The sequence below is a fragment of the Mobula birostris genome, chromosome 2, assembly GCF_030028105.1.
Source record: "Mobula birostris isolate sMobBir1 chromosome 2, sMobBir1.hap1, whole genome shotgun sequence".
Classification (NCBI taxonomy): Eukaryota; Metazoa; Chordata; class Chondrichthyes; order Myliobatiformes; family Myliobatidae; genus Mobula; species Mobula birostris.
The window spans coordinates 205,482,437-205,487,520 of NC_092371.1; the positions used below are offsets into that span (position 1 = coordinate 205,482,437).

The following is a 5,084-nucleotide window of genomic DNA, read 5'->3' on the forward strand; positions in this document are numbered from 1 at the left end:
TCTGGAGATTGGAAAAGAAGAATCCAACAAGTCATAGAAGTCACAAGGATGATTCATATGTCAGTCTGCCAAGTGCATATTTTAATATGTCAACTTGCTAAATTTTATCAAAGTAAAAAGTAAGTTTATTATCAAAGTACTTATTCTATATACCTGAGATTCATTTTCTTACAGGAGCTTACAGAAAAAAAAAGAAATACAATAGAATTTTATGAAAGCTATACATAAACAGACAAATACCAATACATAAACCAATGTGCAAAAGAAGTTCAACTGTGCAAATAAGAATAATACTGAGAGCATGAGTTGTAAAGTGTGAGTCTGTAGGTCATAGATTTAGTTCAGAGTATGGTAAATGAAGTTATCTATGCTGGATCACGAGCCTGATGGTTGTAGTGTCATGAACCTGGTGGTATGGGACCTATAGCTTCTTCACCTCCTGCTTGATTGTCATATTGAGAAGAGGGCTTAATCAGGATGTTGGGGGCCTCTAATGATAGATGCTACTTTCTTGTGTTAGAACTCCAAGTAATTTCTCTTTAAAGTTCACAATTTTTTAATGTGCAGGAAGAAAACATATATTGCTCTTAGGAAGACAGCAGAACAGATTTTCTTTCCTTGACTCTAGAATCAAGGTCATTTCAATATGGTTCAATGGTTCCATTTAACATCAAAGAAGGTATACAGTATACAGCCTGAAATTCTCACTCTCCACAGACATCCATGAAACAGAAGAAAACCACCCCCCCCAAAGAATGAATGACAGGAAAATGTTAGATCCCTAAAGCCTCCCTCACCCTGCCCCACCTGCCTCAGTAAAAGCATCAGACCCCATGATCCGCCATGCAAGCAATAGCAAAGCCCCCAGAGTCTATTTTAAAAAACGTTGTTCACCCCAACACTGACACCCACAAGCTGTCTCTCTCTCTCACCAACGAGGCCGAGAGTGGTATCATTAAAACAGCTCACTGTTTTAATGTTACAGTCTTTGTATGTCATTGGAGAAGTATAGAATAAAATTACTGCTAGAGTTTGCTTATGTTCCAGGTGAGTTCCCAGCTCTGGCTGACTCTCTCAGTTCAGCATACGACAAGTTCATATGTCATATAACTTGCTCCAGCTGTCTGATGCAGCACTCTGACAATAAAGATTCTCTGATATGCCGAGAAAACATGGACCAGTTCCCGTAACATTGCCTTCAATGTGTCATTCTTTGACTGACTGATGCACAGGATGTTTGAAAAGTAAGTTTTCAAAACTGGCAGCAAGCTCATAATCTAAACTTCAATGTTGGTCTCTGCCTTTCCATACGCTTCTGACTATGTATAAGTTGGAACTGCAAGGCGCTGGAAATGTACCACCAATGCCATCTCTACAAAATCATCCAGGTCCATTCAAAGGACCAGTAAACCAACATCAACGTCCTCTCCCAGGTCTACAATCCCAGAACTGAAGCCTGAATGACACTCTGTCAGCTCCAGCAGGGGAGCTACATTGTAAATCTGCCCAATAATTGACTCGCAAAACAAACAAACTATGCTAGGCTCATATGGGATACCAGACAGATCTGAGGAAATAAAGTAATAGGCATTTCTCAAAGACTCCTTGAAAAAAAAATGCACAGCTTTGCCAACCAGACGGTGAAAAAGGAATCTATTTAAAAAATGATGAGTGTGGATAGCTTGTTACTCCCAGCAATTTCTGGGCCAATGTATCATGTTGATTACAAACTGACATACAACAATTAGGAACAAATTACTGAGGCAAGTGATTTAACACAATCATATTTCAATTAGAGTTAGAAATGTTTATTTACCATTTTCTATTGGAATCACACATTCTCTTCTGAAAATTTTTGTACCTGAAGAAAGTGGTTAATGTCAATTTTAAGTTTAGATGTACTCTATTTTGATTGTCAGTACAGTTGCAGTTAGCTAAACACTAAGTAACTGGGGACAACTTTGTGTGTAGATTCATTCTAAGTTGCTATATGGTGGTTGGGTGACAGGACAGTCTGTGCCAACAGCAACAGCCGCAGCAACTGGAGAACACAACCTAATTGTTTCATTTTTGTGCATTAAGAGTGAGACCAACAGCGCCAAGATGCCACAGGATGAGTATATCAAAATACATCGTAAGTGATATGGATATAGTTTGGATTACCATGAGAAGAAAAGGAAGAAGGAAAGCTATGAACCCAATGATCGCTCACACAAAGCTAGAAAGTTGACTGGTCTGAAGGTCAAATTGTACCAGAAACAGCGTTATTCAGAAAAAGTACAAATGAAGAGGAGCATTAAAATCCATGAACAGAGAACAGCGAAATGAGAGCGATGATGAGAAAAGACCCAAGGGGGCTGTACCAACCTATCTGATCAACAGAGAATGACAACCACATGTGAAAGTCTTGACCGATATGATCAAACAGGAAAGAAAAGAGAAAGCTAGCAAGTGGGAAGTACCTTTACCAAAAGTCTGTGCACAAGGTGAAACTGAAGTTCTGAAGGTTATTCACACTGGTAAAAGGAGAAAGAAAGCTTGGAAGAGATCGGTTACTCTCTTACTAACTCATCCTTCAGTTAGTCCTGACGAAGGGTTTTGGCTGAAACGTCGACTGTACCTCTTCCTAGAGATGCTGCCTGGCCTGCTGCGTTCACCAGCAACTTTGATGTGTGTTGCTTGAATTTCCAGCATCTGCAGAATTCCTGTTGTTCGGTTACTAAAGTCTGTTTTGTTGGAGCTGGAAGCCACCCAAGTATGAAAGATTGATCAGACCTACATGTAACACCCTGGGAAAGGTTTCACTGCTAATGTAATGTTCATTCTGCAGCAGCAGTGTTTGAGTTATGACTAGAGATAATGGGGGCTTTGGAATGTGCACCGTCCAATGGAGGGAGTGTTTTTTTCTTGTTATAGGCCTGAGAGTGAGTTGTTCGACGTCCTTAGTTCGGCAGAAGATGGAGAGAGAAGATGCCAGAATGGAGAGGTCGTAGACAGCAGGACAGAGTGGACTTGGAATGAGGCTGGGAGTCGATGACGCCAGGGGCGGGGTGGGGGGGTAAATTGATGGAGGACTAACGGACGGGTAACCATGAGCTCCAACGTGCACATTAGACTGTTTCATTAAAATGGCCCTTTTTTTTTGTTTTTCTTTACTATCCCTCTAGTCAAATTAAGAATTATAGAGCTGAATCATTTAATTGTATGTGGTGTACTGTCCGTTATTTCATGGTACTGACTTGTAACAGGGGAACAAATCACGCAGCATTCACACAAACAAGAGGCTTTGCACCTCAGATTTCACACGTTTGGCAGGGCCAGAGACTGTCTTCCCTAGACTAAGGCCGCCAGTCAAACCTGAGGGTTACATATGGGTTTCCATTTCAAGAAGGCACATGTTACACATCCAGAGCTCAAGGCCACCTTCTGTTTGCCAATACTTGGTGTCAAGAAGAACCCATTTTCACCGTTATATACAACATTAGATACTGCATGACAGGCTGAGTTCTGTAGTGTTTCTGTTTTAGCTTATTTCTTACAAGTTCTTCAACTGCTGCTGCTTCCTAGTCCTTGTTCTTCTGGTTAGAATTCTCTGATAGTGTAATTTTTACTAATATATTTTGCAACAGAATTTTTCTCATGAAGTCTAATACTTCTGTATATTAATGTGATTGTTATCTATAAGCATATATCGTAATCTAACTTTCCAAATTTTCCTTGCCCAATTCACCGATGGAATCTGTGTAATCGCCTTTACTGAGGATTCTATTTTCGTGACTGAATTGTGTACTGCTCAAATTGAATGTAAAATCTTATGTTATGATCATTTTCCTCTTAAGGATTTCTTACTATGGAATTGCTGCTTAAAGCTGTCTCGCTATGTTCATATTCTGCATGGGGGGGTCAATGATCAGTGATGTTCCACAGGGATCTGTTCTGGAACCCCTCCTCTTTGTGATTTTTATAACCTGGATGAGGAAGTGGAGGGGTGGGTTAGTAAGTTTGCTGATGACACAAAGTTTGAGGGTGTTGTGGATAGTCTAGAGGGTTGTCAGAGGTTACAGTAGGACATCGACAGGATGCAGAAATCGGCTGAGAAGAGGCAGATGGAGTTCAACCCAGATAAGTGTGAAGTGGTTCATTTGGGAAGGTCAAATTTTTAAGACAGAATATAGTATTAATGGTAAGGCTTTTGGCAGTGTGGAGAATCAGAGAGATCTTGGAGAGATCATAGGACACTCAAAGCTGCTGCGCAGGTTAGCAGTGTTGTTAAGGCGTATGGTATGTTGGCATTCATCAACCATGGGATTGAGCTCAAGAGCTGTGAGGTAATGTTACAGCTATACAAGACCTTGGTCAGACCCTACTTGCAGTACTGTGTTCAGTTCTGGTCATCTCACTACAGGAAGATGTGAATACTATAGAAAGAGAGCAGAGGAGATTTATAAGAACGTTGCTTAAACTGGAGAGCATGCCTTATGATAGGATGAGTGAACTTGGCCTTTTCTCCTGGGAGCGATGGAAGATGAATGGTGATCTGCTGGAGGTGTATAAGATCATGAGAGGCATTGATCGTTTGGATAGTCAGAGGTTTTTTCCCAGGGCTGAAATGGTTAACACGAGGCGGCATAGTTTTAAGATGCTTGGAAGTAGGTACAGAGGGGATGTCAGGGGTAACATTTTCACACAGACAGTGGTGGGTGCATGGAATGCACTGCCAGCAACGGTGGTGGAGGTGGATACAATAGGGTCTTTTAAGAGACTCTTAGGTAGGTACATGGAGCTTAGAAAAATAAAGGGCTATGGTCTAGGGAAATTCTAGGCAGTTTTTAGAGAAGGCTATATAGTGGACACAACATTGCGGGCCGAAGGGCGTGTGATGTGCTGTAGGTTCTGTGTCCTATGTTCTGTGTTCTATGTTCTATTTAAGGACTATACCCGTAGAAGTCAAGAATTTTATGCAAATTCAGTTATATAATGCGGCTAATGTGCACTGTAGGTTCTGAAAGCAAAGATAACATGGTGTGACTATTCCATGGTATAGCATGCTTATCAAAATAAAGATTAAATATACATTATTTTAA

At 40.7% G+C, this 5,084-nt stretch overlaps 1 pseudogene; it reads left to right on the forward strand.

Moving 5' to 3' along the window:
- The first annotated feature begins 2,103 nt into the window (after positions 1-2,103).
- LOC140211124 (ribosome biogenesis protein NSA2 homolog pseudogene) lies at positions 2,104-3,496 on the forward strand (annotated as a pseudogene).
- The last annotated feature ends 1,588 nt before the right edge of the window (positions 3,497-5,084 follow it).